Here is a 22,953-nt window from a genome sequence, read left to right on the forward strand (position 1 = left end):
GTCTGTGTTTTTTCTTCCTTTAGGAAAAGGTGTAAAAATTCAGGTGGCAGGTTCGCACATGCTATGTGAAGCTGTTACCTTGACAGGTGTACAGGCGCTTCATGTAGCACGCTATGACTGGTGTCATGGCTCTACTTTGTCATTGCATCGTATCAGGGGTGAGGGGTCATGAGGGGGTGAACTGATAAAACCTCCCTCCCTTTTTTCTGATTGGTCAGGGGGTTGGGCCTCCTGTCCTTCGGGCTTCCTGTCACGTTGCTGGATCAGCGCGTCACGCCATCACAGGGTAGGGAGGGGGGGGGGGGGGGGGGAGTTTCCTGGTCCCACGACCCACGCCATATTGGGCGGTGGGCCACGGAATTCTCCCCGCCATAGAGTACGTCACTGGGCGCGTTTCTATTGGTTGTGAGACTTTTGTGAGTTATTTTCAGGCTCCATGTTGTGGACCTCTGTTACAGGGAGTTTCAGAGCCTCCTCCTCAGGGAGTTTCAGAGCCTCCTCGGTGAGTTTCAGAACCTCCCTCTCAGTGAGGGAGCCTCCTCAGAGTTTCAGAGCCTCCTCAGATTGTCAAGGTGAGTAGAACTTAAAAAGAAGTTCTGCTCTGTTGTATGTGTATTGAGCTTGGTAGGTGATGCAATGCAGTAGAGACGATTTGTTCTTCTGCTCTGCTCCCTACTAGTAGTGTGTATATTGGGTCAGAGCCTCCTCCTCGGAGTTTCAGAGCCTCCTCGGTGAGTTCAGAGCCTCCCTCTCAGTGAGGGAGCCTCCTCAGAGTTTCAGAGCCTCCTCCTCCTAGTCCAATTGTTACATAGCTCAATGTTGCATATGTCTTTTCAATTTATTGCTCATGTGGGAAGTCTCTCTGGGGGTTCCCCGTCCCCTCTTTTGTGGAGCAGGTTGACGGGGTGTTGTTTATGGAGTTCCCCGACTCCTCGCCTGTAATGGTCGGTTGAGTCATGAGATTCCCCCCGCCATAGGGTACGTCACTCCCCGTCCCCTCTTTTATGGAGCAGGTTGACGGGGTGTTGTTTTCCCTCAACCGCGTCGTATGGGACCCATGTCCGTATTTTTTTCTGTGAAAAAAGCGGCTTCTTGTCGTTCTCCCAGGCGGCTTGGAGGAACGGTATCTGGGTTCTTGTTAGAATGTCCATTGATATGTTTTGGGTCTCGACGTGTACATAGTGCTGGCCCTGGGTGCTTCTGATAGGAACCATGCATGGGCTTGCGCGCCTTGGTTGCTCATCATTGAAACAGCATTTTTATGGGGCAACTGGGATGGAGTTTGTCTCTTCCGAGCGCCAGTGTACTAGGCTTGTCTCGACGAATTCTCGTTCATCTCTGGGGGATGTTAACAGAATAGATCAAAGCATTGGTAGAGGGGTCTCACGCCGTTGGGGTGGGCCACCGGGCGCGGTGCTTTGTGTTCTGACCGTCTGGGTGGAGCCCTCTATAATGTTTTGGATCAACACGCGTAACTACCCCCCTCCTGGGACTGGGGATGGCGGCGTGATTAGGGCACGGGACTGGTTCTGGTCGTGCCGGACCAGGTCAGTTAACCCGTTGTCCACCGGGGTGCAGATCTGCAGTTCTGGTACCCTGAGGGACTTGTGCTTTTTCGGGGGGAAAATGCCGGGTCGGTCTGGGCGTTGCAGGGTTTGACGTTATGGAGATGTTCGTGGTTATGTTACTACGTGTTATCCCTCACTGTTGCTTGGTCCATGTTGTGTTGTACCTTGCGCCGTGCTGAAGGAGCCTGATCCTTCTCCATTCTTTTTCGCCCCTCTCTTCTCCTGCTTGGCGGGGCTGGGAGGGGGCTGTTGAGGTGGTTCTTGTAGAACTCCTCTGGCATCCCTGTGTACGTCCCGGTCCGCCAAGCCCGGGTTCGAATTTGTTTCCGTTGGCCTGGGTTAACCCCTTCTTGAAAACTGAAACACTTGTACTGCTGTATAGCCAGTGTATACCCGCAGTTGTGTTTTTGGAGTTTTTTCTTGGGGGGTTATAGGAACAACCGTCTCATGTTAGAACCAAGGGGGTGGTTGGTTCCCTGGTGTGTTGGTAGCGGAGTCAACTCTCTGGGTAGGCCGGGTTTGGCCCGTCTACCTGTGAGTGTGCCCCCGCACCTTTCATGACGTCTGCCAATCATGTCAGCCTTCTCTGCCTCGGCCCCTCTAGAGAGTCAAGGGTTTTTTGTGGAGGCTGCGACATGGTGCACAGCATGCCAGCATACGCCCCTTCCGCCGGGGTGCTGTTTCAGCAGACCCCTTTGCCGCCTGTCTAGTCCGCAGTGCTCCAGGCTCAGGTCGAGTGGCCTGTTGCCTGGATTGAGGGATCGACCTCTTTTGGGGGTTGTCTCCCCGGTGCACTGCCTGGTCCCGCTGTGGGTGTAGCCTCTTGAGTGCTTCGGGGCGGCGTGCTGTAGGGGGGAAGGGCCTGCTCTTGGATGGGCCCTGTCCGAATACGCTGGCGATGTGGGGGGTGATGTCACTAGTGACCGCCTGGTGGGGTCTCGATGCTGCGGCGTCGTTGGCCTCACCAGGCCCCCTTTTCCGGGGGGGTCCAGTCCCTTCCTGGGGCTGGGTCCTCCTTCGCGCTCCGCTGCTACGGCCTTGCCACGGGGTTGGGTTTTTGCCCTTGACCCCGTGATATTAGGGGTTGTAACGGGGGTTTTATTTCTTCCTGTTCGTTCCCTAGTGGCATGTGGGTTGCGCGTTTGTGTAGTTGTGGGTTCTTCTGTGGAAGGTAAGTCCCACGGTCTGCTCACACTGTGCGTTTGAGTTGCTAAACTCCTCTTCGCACGGTCGGATCTGATACCCTCCCGTCCTCCGCTAGGGGGGTCCGGGGGCTCGGGTCCTCCCCGGTTCTGATGGTTGTGGGGGGCCTCAGCGGGTACATTTGTCGAGCTCCGCTCTGCTCAGCTCCTGTATTCCAGTATGACGCAGAGCGGAGCTACACGACTTATAATGTACGGTTATGTCTATAACCATAGTTATATGAGTGTAGTGACGCTCTGCGTCGGACTCACTGAGGACCCCGTGGTCTTCGCCTTTGTGGTGAAATCAACTTCAAAAGCAGAACTGCTGAGAGGACGGTTGCATTTCAAAGAGCTCCCGGGAAATGTTTACTGCATTGGGCTGCGGTCACGTTTGATACTCACGTTTTTATCAAGTGTTTTATCCGATTGTACCCCGTTTTATCCTGTTTTTACCACTCTCTGCAAAACTTGGCCACACACAAGCAACATCCAGACATTTCGGAGGTTGTTTACTTACCTGGCTTGTTGGCTTGGCAACGCTGACGTGGAAGTATGGCCGCGACTTCGGACATTATAGAAGTACGGGCTGAGCTTAAATCCATTGAGCACCTCATTGTGGAACTTCTCAGTCGTCAAACTGAGCTCCTGTCCCGGCTGGATAGTCTGGAGCCATCGGCCGCTGTCCCCTCGCCTACTCGCTCCTCCTGGGCAACAGTTGTGAGGAGGAAAAGAAAGGTATCCCTTCCTCTCTTCGACCCCATGGACTCCCCGATGCTCTCTAACCGATATTCTCCACTGTCAGAACGCTTAGACGCCTCAAGATCACCTTCTTCTGACGAGCATGGTGTTATCCAAGGAGCAGCTTCCCCAGATCGGACCCTCCGGTGTGGCAGCGCTGCTTCGTTGGCTGCCTACCCTGGGCTAACGCTAGCCGCAAGTAGCAAGCCCCACACCGCATCCTCCTGGGCCTTGGTGGAGACAAAGGGATTGCAGCCAAAGAAAAGGAGGCTGACCCCGCCGCAGTTTCCTGATCCCCTGAGACGTGATGAGGAACCTCTTCAACTCCACGGTGAAACGCCACCGTCTCACTGCCCCGAGATTTCTCCAATTCGGCCACATAGCGCCGCTGGACTAGCTGCCTGGTCCAAGACGGTGAAGGGAGACGGGGCTACCTCACGTAGGAAACGCACCTCTGCCGGCAGCAACGTTTCCAGGTCACGTCTACGTCTCGCTCTCCCTCCGGTAAGCGTACACGAAAATGTTCCCCGCTGGCCCCCACAGCCTCCCTCGATTCCTCGCATGCTGATAACGCTGCTACAGCTAGCATAGCTGATGCTAGTCATTTACCTCCTCAGGCTACCACAAATAATGGCAAGCCCTCTTTATTTTCTCCTCCCGAATACATCCTCATGGGGGATTCCATTGTGAGAAACGTCCCGATTCCCAAGGGCATCTCGTACTCCTTTTCTGGTGATCTAATCCAACATATCCCATCCATTGTGGAGCGCTACCCATCTGCTCATACAGTAATCGTGCATGTGGGAGTGAATGACGTCAGCCTCAGGTGTAAACAATCAGTAGACCATCGCGAGACATACGGGCACATCAAACTCACCAAAGACTACGAAGCGCTGGCAGAGCTGATAGAGAGCCTTGGGAAAACCTGTACATTCTCCGGTCTAATTCCCACCCAGAACATTTTAGTCGACTATACAGTGCCGATCAGTGGCTGCGACATTTCAGCTCAGCTTGTGGACACGGCTTTATCAGCCACTTTGACTCATTTTGGACTGAGTCTAAACTCTACAAACATGACAATCTCCACCCCAATCACAATGGAATTGCAGCTCTGGCCAAAAACTTCTCCAATATCGTGGCCTGACATAACACCTTCTCTGTGTTGGATGCTCAGCTGGACCAACACCCTTCCTCCCCTGTAATTATTGTGTCCCATGGGAACAGTCGCAGCCTTGTTGGTCATAAAATGGACAAACAAACCATGCCAACTAGACAAAGGAATCCAGTTGTGAAAAGACACAGAAAAACTAAATTCTTCAAAACATTGAATGCATCCAAAATAGTCTGGAACCCACAATGTAAAACAAAGGGGCTATTTGGGGGACACCTAAATATTCGGAGTATGATACCTAAACGTGAACAACTACTAGAGCATCTACTCTGCAATTCTAATATTGACTTTTTAGGTCTGACAGAAACTTGGTTAACCCATTCCTCTCCACAGGCAGCAATAACTATGCCTGGCTATAATGTGTTTAGGAAAGACAGAGACCAAGACAGGCATGGAGGGGTTCTGCTGTATGTTAAAAGCTCCTTGAAATGTACTCTAATTGAATGGCCAAGAGAAGTAGATTTGGAATGTATTGGTGTGAACATTTCACTCTCCCCCGAAATGTCCTTCTGTGTCATTTGTATTTATAGGAAACCCTCAACAAAGGTAGACTTCTATAATAAGTTGAAGGTCGCCCTCAATCACTGTGATTCTAAGAAGGAAATAATTGTTGTAGGTGACCTTAACTTTAACTGGGATGTAAATAAGGAAAGGAAAAATCTTAAACAGATTACCGATTACTTGGGTTTTACTCAACTTATAGAAAAGCCTACTAGGATAACTCCTACCTCAAAAACTAGAATAGACCTACTGTTTACCAATCGACTGGAAAGAATAACTAAGACCTATAATTTTTTTACCGGTATATCAGATCACAATGCAATTTTCTTTTCAAGAAAGCTTACAAAACAACGATTCTCTAATTCATTCAAATCTAGACCTACTGTATATCAGAACACGGTTCCAAAGAATCAACAGCACCATCTAGTGGCAGCTCTTAAAGAGCAGGATTGGAGTAAAATTATCCTAAATAAGGACATAGAGAGTGGCTGCGAGTCATTCCTGGCAACAATTAATGAAGTTGTGTCCTCCTTCAACAAGATGAGGAGTCAAAAGAGAAGAAATAAGGACACGTTGCCCTGGTTGAATGATGAATGTAGGAGACAGATGAAAGTAAGAGACCTTCTGCTCAAAACATTTCTGAATTCTGGCCTGGCTGACAGGCAGACAGACAGACAGAAATTCACTTCAATGAGGAATCAAGTAATAAATACTATGCGAATGGCCAAAGCAAATTATTTCCTGGACATGATCAAAGATGCTAAAGGGAATGGTAAGATCATTTGGCAACATATTAATAAACTAATTGGTAGACAAAACAAACATAACAACAAAAAATTTGAACTCAAAATTAATAATGAATTAGTGAAAACCCCACTGACTCTAGCCACCCAATTCAACTGTTTCTTTTTGGATTCTGTCCAGGAGATAACAGTGTTTTACCCCATCTGATGCCATCCATAGCACTATTAATCATGCACAACCTATTTTTAATTTAGAGGAAATAACAGAGCTGGAGGTGACCAATATTATTGGTACACTAAACAGTTCCAAAGCTAAGGACGCCTAGGGCTTGATAAAAATTTTTTGAAAACCCATATAGAATCTTTTGTCCCCCCAATCACACATCTGGTCAATCTGTCCTTCAGGGAATCAACTGTTCCTTCAGCATTGAAGGTGGCCACGGTTGCCCCAATCTTTAAATCTGGAGACAAAAAAATGACATTGCTAACTACCGGCCAATCAGTATTCTCCCGGTCATATTTAAAGTAGCTGAGAAGTGGGTAGTAAAGCTATTGAATGAACATCTAAATAAAAGCTGTACCCTCTTGCACCCCATGCAATTCGGGTTCCGCGCCCATCATTCAACAGAATCAGCTATAACTGTATGTTCTTAGAAAAGGTAAAATACTCACTGGACACACATTACTGTGTTGGTGCCGTCTTCGTTGATCTGAAGCGGGCATTTGACACTGTCAACCACCAGGTTCTATTGTCCAAACTTAGACATTTTAATTCCTCTGAAAGAGCTCTATTGTGGATGAAATCATATCTATCCAGTAGTAAGCAATGTGTTTGTGTTGATGGTGTCAAATCTCCCTACCTTGACTGTTATACAGGCCTTCCACAGGGTTCAAGTCTTGGGCCAATACTGTTCTCATTATTTATCAATGACCTACCCGATGCATGCCATAACACCAATGTCCAAATGTATCCTGACAACTGTGTAATCTTTACATCTGCAAAATCAATACAAGATGCCTCTGCAACTCTGACATCTGCAATGACTCATGTTCAAAACTGGCTAACAAAATCATGTCTTTCACTTAACACCAAGAAAACAGTGTGTATGATGTTCACAAAGTCACCAGTAGAGGTCACTCACTCTAATGTGTTTCTGGGAGAGGCGGAGCTGGACATTGTAAATGAGTTCAAGTATCTTGGGGTCACATTGGACTCTACATTGACCTTCAAAAGTCACGTGAAGAAAGTAACAAACACAGTCAAGTTTAACATCGAAAACTTCAGGCAGATCAGGCCCTGCCTACCAGTTAATGCTGCAAGGATGTTTATGCATTCAATGATTTTATCACACATTGAGTACTGTTTTATCAACTGGTCTCTTTCATATTTCACTACTCTTACACCAATAGAATTACTCTACAAAAAAGCCATAAAAGTATTTGATAGGAAACCAAATTAATTTCACCACTGTAATATCTTAGAAAAACATAACATGCTAAGTTTTGCGAATTTCCAAGTTTTTAAATATACTTGCTTCATGTACAAGGTTCTGCATGGACTTGCCCCTCCCCCATTGAAAGAGTTCATCCAACAAAAAGGAGACACTGGCATTACCACCAGGGCCATCAGTAGAGGGGACTGTAAGGTGCCTTTTCGGTATACTACCTTTGCAAAAACTGTGTTCTCTGTTAAAGGTGGTAACTACTGGAATAAGTTCAAGTTCAAGTTCAAGTTCTTTAATAGTTGTCATACAGAAGTACAGAATACTTTCATACAAAATGCTTCTTACTGTTACGCTCCAGAGACTGTGCTAGACAAGATAGTATCAAATAACATAATAACATAATATAGCATGCATTTAGAAGAAGAAAAATGAGGTCACAGTGTTCGGTATAGACATATGTACAATGTTCTGAGTTACCATATAATATACAATACACAATACTATGCAGTGTACTAATGTACAGTACTATCTAGTGCAAAGCAGAAATGGGATGAGGTACAATTTTAGGTACAATTTACAGTAAGGTGTACGAGCTGTAGTGCAATCCTTCATCCATAAATATAAAGTGTGGGGAGTGGGTGCTACAGTGTGTTTGTTTAAAGTGGGTGTGTGCTATAAAGTGTGTGGAGTGGGTGCTACAGTGTGTTTGTTTAAAGTGAGTGTGTGCGTGTGGATGTGTGTGCTATGTGCGTTTGGTGGTTGTTGTTGTGTAGTGTTCATTCATTGTTCGTTTAGCAGCCTGATGGCCTGGGGATAGAAGCTTCTTCTGAGTCTTTCTGTGCTCGCCTTGAGACTCCGGTATCGCTTGCCTGACCGCAGCAGTTCAAAGAGGCAGTTGTTCGGGTGACTGGAGTCTTTAATGATTCTCTTAGCCTTGCCCTTGCAACGCTTGTAGTAAATGTTCGATTAGAGAGTGCGATTAGAGAGTGCCCCACATACTCCATGTTCAAGACCCATCTTAAACTGCATCTCAAGGCAAACCAGAACTGTGATAATTTTTAATCTAATTTAGTTATGTAACTTGTTTTTATTGTTGTTTTTATCATTGATTGTCACAATGCTTTTACCTTAAGCAGGCTATTTATTTATTGAAAGAGTTTTTTATGTCTCCTGTTTAGGGACTACGGGTGTAAATTAGCTCTTGCTACAACCCTGCATGTCTACATTTTGTATTTTGTACTTGATGTTCATTGATGTGTTGTCCCTACCAAATAAACTATCAAATCAAATCAAATCGAAAGACTTGGGAAGGAGCTGTTAGTATGGCCACACCCCTGCTTATGTAGAGGAGCGGATGGGGGTGTGGCCAGGTGGATGGGTGTGTAAAGGTGCATGTGAAAATGTATTCAGTGCTAGTACTGATATGGAAGTGGATTCCAGTATGACGCAGAGCGTCACTACACTCATATAACTATGGTTATAGACATAACTGTATGTTATATCCATCAATATACCCAGTCTGCAATCGTTGAAAGCCTATGGAGATGTTTACCTTCTTTGCAGGGCTATAACTTTTTAAATTGTATTGCTATATTGACATTACTATGGCCCATTCAACATGGATTATCTATCGTTCAGGATGTGGGAACGTTATATTTTTTCATTCATACATTGTTGTGTTAATACCGTCTAGAATATAAGTATGTTTTTAGACAGTATAGCAGTAATTCCAAAAACGAGAGTTATAGGCCCCGACACATATCGTTTCTTTCCTATATTAAAAAATGTAAATGTATATGATCGGTATACATTATGCTTCATCATGCGTGAAGGAAAGGGGGGGGGGGTTGTTTATAATTCCTTGATCGTCAGTAACGGCTTTATTTTTGTATGGGTTGATATATTGATTAGATGGTTTGCAGTGAAATGAATAAACAATCGGGCTGAAAATAACATTACTGTCCTCTTACCGTTCGCCGATGAGACTGGAGGAAAAAGATCCCAATTATTTGACGCCGATCTCCTACATCCATTTCCGGTTTGTATGGCGCAATAAACGCCGAAATCATATCGATTATTAAGTTTAGAAAGCGATCCAAATGCACTATAGTGTTTGTCTGGAGCCACGTAACAAGATATCACTGCCGGAGGGATTTCCTCGACGCACCGATCGGCACTTCCGGTTTTGGCGAGAGTGTAACTCGCCCGACCATCCACCAGGCGGCGGTATTGAGGTGTTGCAATCTCATACAGGGTCCCGCTGGAGTCCGGAGGTTGGCTGGATGAATTATGAATGCCATGGCGAAAAAATGAAATATTGATCCCAAAAACGGCATAAGTCGTTCTTGGCGTTCAATGCATGGCGGGCAAAAGAGGCGTAACTCGTTCTTGGTGCAGGATGTGTTAACCGTCGGTAGTGTGATAGTAAAGGGTTAACCTTCTGTAGTGTGGCAGTGAAAGGGTTAACTGGTATGAAACACTTGCCAGTAGTGTAATCGGTGAAGTCATGTGGAGTTCTGCCCTGTTCCACGTGAACCAGGAAGCTTCAGACAGGCAGCAAACAGGCAGAGACAGAAACGTGTTCATGCATAACATGCAGGCAACGTGTCGACCATCCACCACAGGGTCATTCCACAAAACTGTGCTATTTCCACTTTGCCACAATTTCCATTATTTATATATTTTTTTATCTGGAAAGTAAACCTGGGGACGGACATAAATGATGCAATTTCTACCTAAACGCCTGTTTTTCTATTGAATAAATATATATTATTGTTATTATTATTGTTGTGGATGGTTAAAACAGCTGTCTGCCTCTTCCTGGTTCACTTGGAACACAGCCTGAATAATAATAAAGAGTTCATTTAAAGTCTGACCTGAAGCTTCAAACATCCCTGTGTGTGTGTGTGTGTGTGTGTGTGTGTGTGTGTGTGTGTGTGTGTGTGTGTGTGTGTGTGTGTGTGTGTGTGTGTGTGTGTGTGTGTGTAGCGGTTCGGACCACCAGATCAGCCCTACTACTACAAGAAGAAAGATGATGACCTGCCACCAACACCTGATCAAAAAGACCCAGTCCTCAAACAACACTGTAATCTCAATCTCATTATCGTTGTTGTTGACAATAGTAGCAGCAGCAGTAGTATCAGTAGTAGTAGTAGTAGTAGTAGTAGCAGCAGCAGCAGCAGCAGCAGCAGCAGCAGTAGTATCAGTAGTAGTAGTAGTAGCAGCAGCAATAGTAGCAGCAATAGTAATATCAGCAATAGTAGTATCAGTAGTAGTAGTAGTAGTAGTAGCAGCAATAGTAGTAGTAGTAGCAGCAATCAATAGTAGTAGTAGTAGTAGCAGCAATAGTAGTAGTAGTAGTAGTAGTAGTAGCAGCAATAGTAGTAGTAGTAGCAGCAATAGTAGTAGTAGTAGTAGCAATAGTAGTAGTAGTAGTAGTAGTAGTAGTAGCAATAGTAGTAGTAGCAGCAATAGCAGTAGTAGTAGTAGTAGTAGCAGCAATAGTAGTAGTAGCAATAGTAGTAGTAGTAGTAGTAGTAGTAGTAGTACCCAATAGTACTCGTAGTAGTAGTCGTTTTTTAGAGGGACATTTTAAACTCAGTCTTACAGGGTGAGGGTTATTATCACTATTCAATCGTATTCTACAACTTCTGATATTGCTATTGTGTGTGCGTGTGTGTGTGTGTGTGCGTGCGTGCGTGCGTGTGTGTGTGCATGCGTGTGTGTGTGTGTGCGTGCGTGTGTGCAGGGAGGGCTGACAGAGATGAGGTGAGGAGAAGAGAGCCTCGGAGTCTGCAGAGGAAGTCAGACCTGGAGGTAACGGGGGGGGGGGGGGGGGGGGGGGGGGGTACCTCAGGCTCTGCCAATAATAACTTGAGTTACCATGAGTTTTGCGAATATGATAAAAATAACAACAGTGGGATCCTGTTTCTGGGATAATTTCAATCTTAACCACTAATAAAATGGTCCGGGGACATAAAGTATATACACGTTACATTTGTGTATCCATATTTGGTATTAATTAGTTGTGTCATTCGTTTTTCAACTTTGCAGCCTTCAAGTCAAGTCAAGAGTTTTATTTGTCACGGCATACAAGCATACAGTGAAATGCGGGGGGTCGTGCCCGCAGCGATTGTGCAATAATACAAGTAATAAGAATAGGATGAGAATAAGACATTTGTGCAATAATACAAGTAATAAGAATAAGACATAACAGGTATAATGTACATAAAGTTTACAAAAAGCATGGTCATAAGCATAAGCATAAGGTCCTGCGATAGTGCAATACACTGTTAGCTACGGATGAGGCACTGGGTCTTATGTACACTACTATACAATGCTATACTATACAATCTACAGTTGTACTATGTACTTGAACATATGTCTATACTGAACACTGTGACCTAATTTTTTACTTCTAATTTACATGCTATACTATGTTATTTCATACTTATCTTGTCTAGCACAGTCTCTGGAGCGTAACAGTAAGAAGCATTTTGTATAAAAGTATTCTGTACTTCTGTATGACAACTATTAAAGAAACTTGAACTTGAAACTACCATGTGTCCTTATGCTAGCTTGCTATATCCATCATGGTTGTTCAGGCACAGAGCACATTCTGGCACCTGCTACTGCTGCTGCTACTAACTATTACTTGTGCTAATACTACTGTGGCTGCTACTATTACTACTACTACTAGTAGTACTACTGCTACTATGGCCAATACTAATTAGTCATGTGTGTGTGTGTGTGTTTGTGTGTATAGGGTCGGTGATCTGTGCAATATCCAGAAAGACGGCCGTCCTCAGAACAACTTTCCTTGGTGTCTTTGATTTGATTTGATATTTTTTATTTTCGTGTCTTACATACAGATGTATGCCCAGCCCATATGGGCTTACAAGACAGATAACAATAAGTATATAATAATATACTTTACCAATTACTTAACAAATGACATATAGACCAAGATGGCCATAAGAAAATACAAGAAAATACAATAAAACGTAATATAACACAAACTCTACTCAATGTAAATAAACAGGAAAAACAAGATGAATTCAAATACAATTATATAGGATACAGTGTGTCTTGTCTCAAGTGCCATGCCTTCTCCAAAAATCCTGCAAAACCGAAGATGTCCTCCACAAAAAAACAACTCAACATACAACTCTCAGACTGCCAAAACAAATCCGGATTTACAATTTGAATTTTCTCGAATAAAGCCCTCCTCAAAGCGGTGTACAAAGGGCAATAAAAAACAAAATGATATTCATCCTCCACCACTCCCAGATCACACAGAACACACAACCGCTCCTCCTCAGGTTTACCCTGGAATCTACCCACTTCCACAGCCAATGGCAGGGTGCCAGACCTCAACTGGGCACACAGAGACCTCCGTCTTCTCTTTAAGTTTAACATTACATAAGGTTCGGTAAAATACTCATTTTTAATTGCAACATATTTTCTAAGTTTAGGTTTTTTCCAAATCTCCACCTTCCATTTATCCTGATGGATTGTTGATAATTTTGTTTTAATTATGTGAACCTTACATTGCAGATTGTTCATAAAAAGCATACTCAAGTCAGTAGAAGAAAAAATCATGGACATCTCTCTTGACCAGGGATGACCGTGTGCTCTGTCCCAATTAAAAATCTTTTTTGTCACCCTGCCATTTGGCAGCTGGACCAGGCGGTTCCATAACCTCACCATTTCACCTTTTTGCTTGACCAAGCAAGAGTCCCACCCCATGTCCCCTTCTATAGCCCCTTTTGGTGTGTATTTATGGACTCCTAAAAAGTATCTTATGGCCCAGTTCTGGATCGCATTACATTCAGGTGCATCATCAAAACCCCATACTCCAGCAGCATAAAATAAAACAGAACCCACCATTGAATCAAATAATTGTGTAAATGTTGATACAAACCTTGGATACAAACTGTTTACAGTATATAACTGTATACAGTTGTGCGTCTATAGATTAGCTATAGAATGATGCAACGTTTGCCTTGGTTTTCAGAAAGTTTACCTTCATCATCAGTATCCTGACGCCTTAGCTTCCATTTGGTTGTTTTTCTGGATTCTCTTTAATTTAAAATAGTTGGCATGTCCCTTTATTTAAGCTCCTGATTCACTACTTAAATCAGTTCTGTTAAATTTGATTGACTTTACACATTTTTATTTGATTGATATATTATAGAATATATTGGTACTGTATATCAGTCTAAGAATGTAAAGATACCAATGCTCTTGCTTGAATAAGAAATATTAATTAAATGCAAGTACACATTTACTAATTCCATGAGGTAATACATTGAGTCACGTTTTGTCTAATATTTTAAGTTGCTGTTCTGACTAAACCATCTACACCCTCCCCAGACACATACTCTAAACATCAAGACATCACATATCCCTGTAGTCTAAACAGCAACACAACATGTATTTATCCAATCCAAGATTTCACTACTTTGTGGGTGTTGGAACTACTTTGGCCAGCAAAATTGTTGTGCCCGAGGATAAAAAAGATATGTTTAATAATCTGATTAATGGTAATATCAGTTCTATGTTCCTTTGTGGGGTAAATTAAATTGTAAGTAAATTCAAAAACAAAACATCAACTGATAAACTCCATTGACATGGTAATTATTATAGAAGTAATTTATTCTATTGTAAAACCTTTGACCTACATATGCAATCTGTCTTTTCAAAGAGGTGTTTTTCCTAATAATATTAAATCAGCAAAGGTAATTCCAATATAAAAAAAAATGGAGATAAGCATCAAATGGACAATTATAGACCGGTGTCTCTACTTCCTCAATTTTCTAAAATATTAAGAGACATTTGTGAAACTGGATCTTTTCATTGGCAAATACAAAATATTGAGTGAACACCAGTATGGGTTTAGGGGAAATAGAACTACTACATATGCAGTGATGGAGATGGTAGAAGAAATAACAAAGGCAGTTGAAAATGATGAGTGTTCTATTGGTATTTATATTGACCTGGAGAAGGCTTTTGATACAATAGAATAATAGATCACAACATATTAGTGAGCTATCCAACTCTTGGCTGAAGAACTACTTGGAAAACAGACAGCAATGTGTGCAAATTAATGACACGGTCAGGATTTACATATGATTTGAGACATTTGTAAATGTACTGTTCAAAAAGCTAAGAAAGGGATTAAAAGGAGATGCATGTATATTGTTGGGGTTAACTTGTGGAACAATGCTGATATACATTTAAGAATGAGTAATTCGCTTTTGGTTTTTAAGAAAATAGTTTATATAGCTAATTTTGAAGATTACAAACGTGAATTCTTGTTATTTTCTTTTAGAATACTGTTTTATTGAGTCTTAATTTTGTTAAGAATATAGGACAGGCATGTATAAGCATCATGCTTCAGTCTGTACCTTTTCGGTCACTGCCAAATCAAAGATTGTGGAATGATTGTGCATATTGTATTGTGTGTGATGACTGAATAAAACCACTACTGTACTACCACCATCTTATTTAATCTAACCAACATGATTCTCTAGAACATGTCGACCCTATAAGGAGAAATTAAACCACCAGGCAAGTTATTGTTAGTCTTTTCCATTTATTGGAAATGTATACATTCATTCATGATACAAAAAGAATGTTCTCTTTACAAAACATAGATCAAACAACAGAAATGCAACTTATTTGTACAGTTTTAGAATTCCTCCCTTTAGTTTAATACAGAGTAACAGTATTTCAAAATAATTACATTCAGGTCCATGAATATTTGGACATCAACACAATTGTCTCTAAACCACCAATGGATTTGAAATTAATCCGGTGTAGGAATTACAATTTCTATATGTTTTTTAAGGGACCAAAGGTAATTGGACAATTGGCTGCTCAGCTGTTCCATGGCCAGGTAACAGACAATATTTCTGACACTGGGAATACATTCCCAGAGGTCCATAGATGTCCCTAGATACCAAGAACATGCCAATGGACCTTGTAGAAGTAGAGCAATCTTCCATTTACTTGGGTGTGTACTTGGGAGAATGTTCTGCAAATATGGCTAGAGCTTAACAGGTTATGGCATAGAAGTGTAACGTTATGCAATGGCCAAGTCAATCTCCTGGCCGGAATCCCAATTGAGCGTGCGTTTCACTTGCTGAGCACAAGACTGAAGGGAAAATGCCCCACGAACCAGCAGGAAGTGAAGACAGCTGCAGGCCTGGCAGAGCATCACCAGGGACAAACCCCAGCGTGTGGTGAGGTCTATGGGTTCCAGACTTCAGGTCGTCCTGGACTGCAAAAAGATTTGCAACAAAGTATTAAAAGTGACAATTTGATTTGTGATCGTTATGCGTGTCCAATTACTTTTGGTCCGTTAAAAAAAAGGGGGAGTGCACATGTAGAAATGGTTGTAATTTCTACACCGTTCACCTGGTTTGGATGTAAAATACCCTCAAATTAAATCTGAAAGGCTGCACTAAAAAAATAAGATTATTGGGTCTCATTCCTGAAAATGTTTCAAAGATATATTCTGGAAGACTTATCTTGGAACCACTGAGAAATAATCAATGACAAGTTCACTCGGAGTCCTGAACGTGCTGGTAATACGTCTTAAGTGGCTGAAAAGGTCGCACAAATTATATGATCTGATATCTGCTTGGAGAATGGCATTCTGTCTTAAACTCGAAAGCGGGTTCCCGTTCAGGACATTTGCATACAAAACACCGCCTCCAGAGCTCCTTATAAGGCAACTAGTGACGCAGCTGTGTGCAAATGAGTTGGCGGAAGTGCATTGCGAGTCTTGCGAGCCGCGTGATTACGAAACCTAGCGTCAGTCAGTGCCAATCAGAGAGCGTCTCAGAGAAATGCGGCTAGGTTTCGTAATCACGCTTGCGTGCCATCAAAACTAGATTAATGTATTGGCATCATATACAGCTTGCGGTACACCTGCCGCAGGGCACGCACACACACACGCGCGCAGTACTGTATATGAATGAATGAAATATAATATATATAGCCTAAGGCGGGAGCGTAATGAATGAACGCAGTATGGCTTATTATTCCATAATTAAGCCTATAGGCTACTGTTCATTCGTAGGCGCACACAAGACTTGTTATGGAATATTAATGCAGTCTATTTCCAGTGCACCGATTAGCTTTAGTTCTTATTTATTTATCCACCGTCATTTCAGTGTTGGTGTATAGGTATTTAAATATACGTTTAATTGATTAATGATATATTCGAAGGAATGCAGGTTTATAGCTATATCAACCCCCTCCAATGTACAGTAAATGACCAAGTATGGTTGTCAATATTCCAATGTACAGTTTTGCTTGTACAGTGTAAGTCTATCCCCCACCCACCCCTCCTCCAACAGTTTCTACGTCAAATGTACTCTTTTCTGGACTCTTTGTATCACAAACAGTACTGTATTTGCAAATCTGGTATGTCATAAATGTATAGATGTAGCAGTACTGTCTATCTGTGTCGTGTGTGTCATATGTTATGATTAATTGAAAATGGGGGACCCTGATGTAAACAAGACGAAATTCTTTCTCTGGTCTGCATCCCCTTATGTAATTGAGCTGTACTGTACTGTACCCATTTTGCAATCTGTTAATAAAGTTTTCAATCAATCAATCAAACAAAGGTCTGTCCCATTGTATACCAATCAATGGGATACATTGCATGTTGACCTGCATTCTTTCAAATGTATATAATTAATCATTCAAACAGATGTGTAACAAATAAGAAATACAAATTCCACAGAAGGCATTAAATAATAATTATTTTCAATCATTTCACAATAATTGCATAATTGTGTTTGAATATCTGAGTAATTAAAGTAATTATACATTTGTCCAAAATAGCTGGTTCAGATATGGTTAAGCAGCTGCCCTGTGATCAGATGAATCCATATTATTTATTTTTCCGACATCAAATGCGTAATTTCTTATCGTACAAATATTGTCATATTTATTTTAATTATGATTAAGTAATTAATTCCAAGGAGGCCTGTAGCGTTGACGTGAAGGAATCACTATGAGAACACAGTCTGTCAAGTTATAATGACATTTTAAATTAGTCAATCAATCATGAGATTTGATCGTGGCTGAGAGCAGATTTTAAAATTTGGGGACTCCCACTCCCAGCCCTAATATGTCTTAAATGGGCCGAAATCTGGCTAAGACGAAATTTTTTGTCGTAACTTCGTTCGGGAATGAGACCCATTCTCTTTCCCAATGAATACCTTCTACATCACACTTAATTCTGTAATTATTTTATACTACCATTTCTCTCCTTCTCCAGGCTCCTCTTGACCTGTGGGAATGTAGCTTATGCGTTTCTGTTTGGATGGTGGATTTCTCTCATCTACTTCCTGGTTTGTCCCGTGGTGTTTCTCACCATCTGTGGTGCTCCTTATGGTACGTAAAGCACATCTCGATTGTTTAATATCAAGTCCATCGTGGTGTAGTGTACAGAGACAAAATTGTGAAAATGGTGTCAATGTCCCAATTATTTATGGGCCCGACTGTATCCGCGTTTGTTTTAACCCGTTAAAGGAGTACCAGAAGGGAGGAGCTTAGCACACAGGAAGTTCAGACTATTTGAAAGTCAGTTTAGTTTAGTTTCAATGACGCCATCTTTGAATCTTCCTAGGTGTAGTAAAGACCACTCATCTGGAACTTGTTTTGGCACAAGAAGGTTAAAACAAACGCTCAGAATGGTACCCACCCGGTATATAAAGTGCCAACACAGAACAGAATCAGTTTCAGAGGTCTTCATCCAACGACTAGCTGACATCATCTCCATGCGCAGAAGATCGGAGCCAGACCAGCCAGACCACTGGAAAAGGGTTAGGGCAGCGACGAGTTAGGGTGAGGGAGAACAGAGAGAGGAGCACCCTCACTCTCGCCTTCATCTCTCTCCTCCTCTTCATCTACCTCTCTCCATGTCGCCGGGTTCTCTTCAGAGCCGTGCTCACAGATAGAGCAGTTGGAGCCTCATTCTCTTCTCCAGACTCCAGGGCTGAAGAGAAGATCAGAAATCACTAGGGGTGTAACGATTCGATTACGATTCTTCAGGCAACGATTCAATGCATCATGAAATCTCTTCATTTGACCACGATTCGATTAGATACATTTTCAGTTAATTCCCCCCAAAAAATGTAATACACAAATGTGGCTGGGGGAACTGATTCACTCAGCATGAATGGACTATAGGTCAATAGAAACAATAGACAATTTTTTTTAAATAAATTTCTTTATTTTGATTATAAAAACGAACACATTAGAATCGATGCATTTCGATTAATCGATGCATCGTTACGCCCCTAGAAATCACCGTCAGAAATCACTCCGAGAGCATCGTCGAGACAAACCAGAATGAGGGATATCAGTAGGTCAGAGTCAAGGACACGATAAAAGAAGGAAGGGTCATCACGTCACTGTGTAGTGCGTGAACACCACCGAGTTGAATGGGAGCAGCCATAACCTCGTTCATGTCATTTAAACAGGTTATTATTACCTCAGATGTCAGAATCCTCTGCAATTAGTTGCTTTGTTAACTAGCTAACGTTTGATATATTGGTTGATGTACATTTCCTCAGATAAGATTGTATATTTAGAAATTTAATACAGGCTTCAATAGAACTGGCACCAAAAGTCTGACACCAGGCTGCAGAAACAAATGAGTGGGGGGCATAAAATGTTCTCGGGGGGACACAATGGTTTTTCAACACAGGTTCCCTTTTATACGTTTCAGCTGGGACAGCGGCGCTGTGGCTTGCTTGGCGCTGCCCACAGTGCTGAACTAAACAGCAGAGAGGCAATTGAAAAATCTAATTTCTCTCTTTTTTTTGAACAAATGTTTTTTTATTTTCACTTTTTTACATGAAACAAGACAAACAATACAGTAACAGTAATAATCAACGATAAATCACAGGACAACAGAAAAAATAACAATAATGACAGTCCAGTAATTAAATCAGAATGAAAGTAGATCAAAAGACATAAAAATAATAAATACAATACATGGGCTCATGGTAAAAGGTGGTAGGTCAGGAAGGATTCTGTCTGCCGGAAGATCCGCCATCTTTTGCTCCACTGCACTGTCACTGTAGTGTTTGCAAAAGCTGCATTCAGCGATGATCTTCTCAGCTGCATGGGCGTTGGTGATCCAACATTTCTTCCTCACTTTGGACATTGTGTGAGTCCTTCCACCATGTCTCCGATTCTGGTGTACATGCTTGAGAATGAGCATTGAAACATGCTGGTCCTTGGAGAGAATGAGTGGAGGTTTAGCTTCCTCTGGTGTTGATCCTCTGCTCAATGTTCCTACAACTCTCAAGAGTCCATCCTCAAACGCTATATCCAGCCTAGTCACTCCCACATTGTTGGGCAGACAGACCTCCTTGTTAAAAGGTAATTTCAAGCAGTACCTCTCCTGCTGAAGCACTGCTGAACTTTCAAATTTTTCCAGATGGCTTAGGTCTTCTCTGGACACTTCCTTCTCCTTCACAGCTACTTCTTTGAAGTTGTGTTTGTCCTGATCGGCCAGCATTTATTCCCGTCTGCACACAGAGATCCTGTTCACTGTAGCAGAGGGAAACTGACTCCACAACACCACTGTTTCCATTCAGTGGACCATTAACGACCCATCCCAGCACTGTCCTTAAAGCATACGGGCCATTCCCGTGACTGTTGATGACCTCCCAAGGTTCCAATATCTTGGGAGTGTTGGTTCCAATCAACAGGTCGACATTTGCTTTTAGGTGTGGGATGTGTACGTTGGACAAATATGACCATTTAGACAGTTCTTCAGGTGTCACCATGTTCTCAGCCGTGACTGGCATTTTCTTCTGTGTGAGAACTTCCGGAAGAACATAAAAGTCATCGCTGTCCAAACCAGCTACCTCCAACCCAGTCAAGGAGTAAGCTGGAACACCCGTCTCTTGCTCCATGGTGCTCAGTAGGAAGGTGGTTCCTCTGCCTGTGATATTCAGCCTCTGCATTAGGCGTTCAGAGTAGAATGTGGCTGAGCTACCAGGGTCTAAGAAGGCGTATGTTTGTACTATGTTTCCGTTTGCTGCTTTCACATTCACAGGGAGAATGGCTAATACACACCGGTCCTTACCGGCCCCTGTATGTCCACATGTTTGCAGTGAAGTTGGTTGCTTTAACTGTTCTGGAGAAGATGGTTGCCTTTTGATGTGAAGCAGGGTGGGGTGAGTTTGACCACAGACTTTGCATACCAAGCGCCTTTCGCAGTCTCTGCTCATGTGACCAACACATAAGCATGCAAAGCAAACTCCCTTTTCCCTCAGAAAGTACATTTTCTCCTTGTGCCTCTTCTCCTGCAGTTGTTTGCACTCCTCCAACGAGTGACTGCGAGCACAGCAAAGGCATCCAGCTCTCCTAGCATTCACTATACCTGGTGTTGGTGATGTCAGCTCCTTGGCTCTCTCAGATATTACTGTGGTGGCGACAATGTTTCTTTTCACTCTGTTGGGATATGATTCAAACCTGGTGAGAGATGTTGTGCCAACCACACCAGAATTTGGATCCTGTATGTCACCAAACAGAGGGTCAGAAAGAATGCTAACATGTTGCTCCACAAACGTAGTCATATCCTCGAAGTGAGCTCTTTCCTGGGTGTGTTCCATGATGCCATGAGCCGTACTCCTCCATTGCTCCCTCATCTTGAATGGCAATTTTGATATTATGGCCCTCATGTTGACAGGCATGTCCAACTCCTGCATGTACTGAAGCTCCTCCATTGCATTGCAGCAGCCACGCAAGAATAAGGAGTAGGCTTGAAGTGCCTTGACATCCTCAGATTTTATTGTTTGCCATGCCAAGGCCTTTTGCATGTAGGCATTTCCTATTTTGTACTGGTTTCCAAAGTGTTCTTTAAGAAGACCCTTTGCCACTGCGTAACCAGGCTCAGGAGCCATATGCTGGCAGCTACGCACCAATTCCTGTGGCTCTCCTCTTGTGAACTGCTCCAGATAATACAAAGCATCAGCTTCTGTTGCCTTTTCCTCCACTCCTTGTTCAAATGCTTTGATGAATGTTCTGTATTGGAGAGGGTCACCTTCAAAGGTTACTTGGGATATTTCGTGGTGGCAGAGACCTGGAATGCTGTTGCTGCACCAGAGCAGCAGTTCTCATTTTGCCTCTCCATGATGGTAAGCATGTTTGCAGGTTGGTTTGAATTGATTTGAACATCATCAGTTGTTCCCATTCTGCTTTCCTGTTCCTTGTAGTTGTGATTATATTGGCGGTTAGTAGCAGTGCTATGCCATTGACCACGTTCCTTTGGTCTCACATCCACAGGCTTGTTTGGTGGTATTGACAATTGTGTCAATTTACTTCATTGTGTTAATGTCCCAGGTTGGTATTCTCTTGCAACAGGATTTAAGACCTTGTGGTGTTCCTTTTCAAAATAGGAACTCATTGCATTTGAAGGTGCACGAGATGAACGTTTACTTTCAGAGGAGTGCAACACAGCCAACCTTGCAGTGGTTGCAGCCAATTCAGTGTCGACCTCCAGTTGTTCCTTTTTTCTTTTCAACTGATGCTCCTGCTCCTCCAAAGCATGTTTTTCTTTTAGAGAATCAGCACGAGCGAGAAGTGCAGCTCTATCGGCTTCAGCTAAAATCCTGGCAGATGACCTGCTACTTGTTTTTGAATATTTGCTCACAATGTTTGACACACTGTCATTTGGAGCAATACCATCATCAATTAAATGCAAATCACCTTCAGTTGTTTTACCATAATTTTCATCATGTACATTAGTTATACCTTCAATATTTGAAACCCACAGTTTTGCATTTGAAATACACTCATTGATTGACAACATTTTTGCTTTAAACCAGATGTCTTGTTCTTCTTTTTCATCATGTAACGTATAACCCAACAGATTGTCATGTATGCATTTCGCCTCATAACACACCTGACTCAAATCTGTAAGAGCATTCTCTACTTTTTCCTTCTCATTATTTAACATGAAACCAAGAATTGCATCTTTTATCTTGGCTGCCATGTTAAATGTACGTTTTCTGCTGGCTTCCAATTTGCCACAATGTTCTGCAACAGCCTTGGCAGTCATTTTAACGACACGTTTCCCAGTGACGTCACCGCTAACAGCGGAGCGCGCTGGCGTCTCCATGGAAACCTTTGACGCCGGTTTGCGCGTCGCCATGTTATTAGATAGTCTGAGTTAAAACGAGACGGCTGGTGACGAGTCGCGCAACGAAGTCAATACAAAAAGGTCCGCGTAGTCAAGTGTTATTCCTCTTCAGCAACCATGGATTTATGCTCAACCCCAAGTTATGTGTGCACACAATTTTTACATGGCCATGTATTTATATAGCGCTATAATCCTACCTCCTTGCGTTGGATACCATGCTGTCGCTCACGGATCAGTACTCGCGGTCCAGTACTGTTCCTCAGCCAAACTTCGGGTCAGCACCGGTGTTTCCTCGTCCACGAGCGGCTGCAGGCAGCTCCCCGATACAGCAGTAAACAGTAGAATCCTTTTCCTCCACAAATAACAGCAGCTCCTCGTCTTCCTCCGGTGGAGTGGCCCCGACGAACCAAACGCAGCGA

The 22,953-nt window shown here is 43.0% G+C and overlaps 1 long non-coding RNA gene across 1 annotated transcript in view; it reads left to right on the forward strand.

The window, feature by feature from the left end:
- The window catches only part of LOC311242365, a 37,800-nt gene extending 24,816 nt beyond the window's left edge, over positions 1–12,984 (forward strand). The window contains exons 4-6 of the long non-coding RNA XR_014620614.1: positions 10,339–10,435; positions 11,099–11,166; positions 12,116–12,984. This is a non-coding gene — a long non-coding RNA (uncharacterized lncRNA). The remainder of the gene's footprint in view (positions 1–10,338; positions 10,436–11,098; positions 11,167–12,115) is intronic.
- Positions 12,985–22,953: the final 9,969 nt, after the last annotated feature.

Source organism: Notolepis coatsorum, assembly GCF_963971535.1.
Source record: "Notolepis coatsorum genome assembly, chromosome: 16".
Taxonomy (NCBI): Eukaryota; Metazoa; Chordata; class Actinopteri; order Aulopiformes; family Paralepididae; genus Notolepis; species Notolepis coatsorum.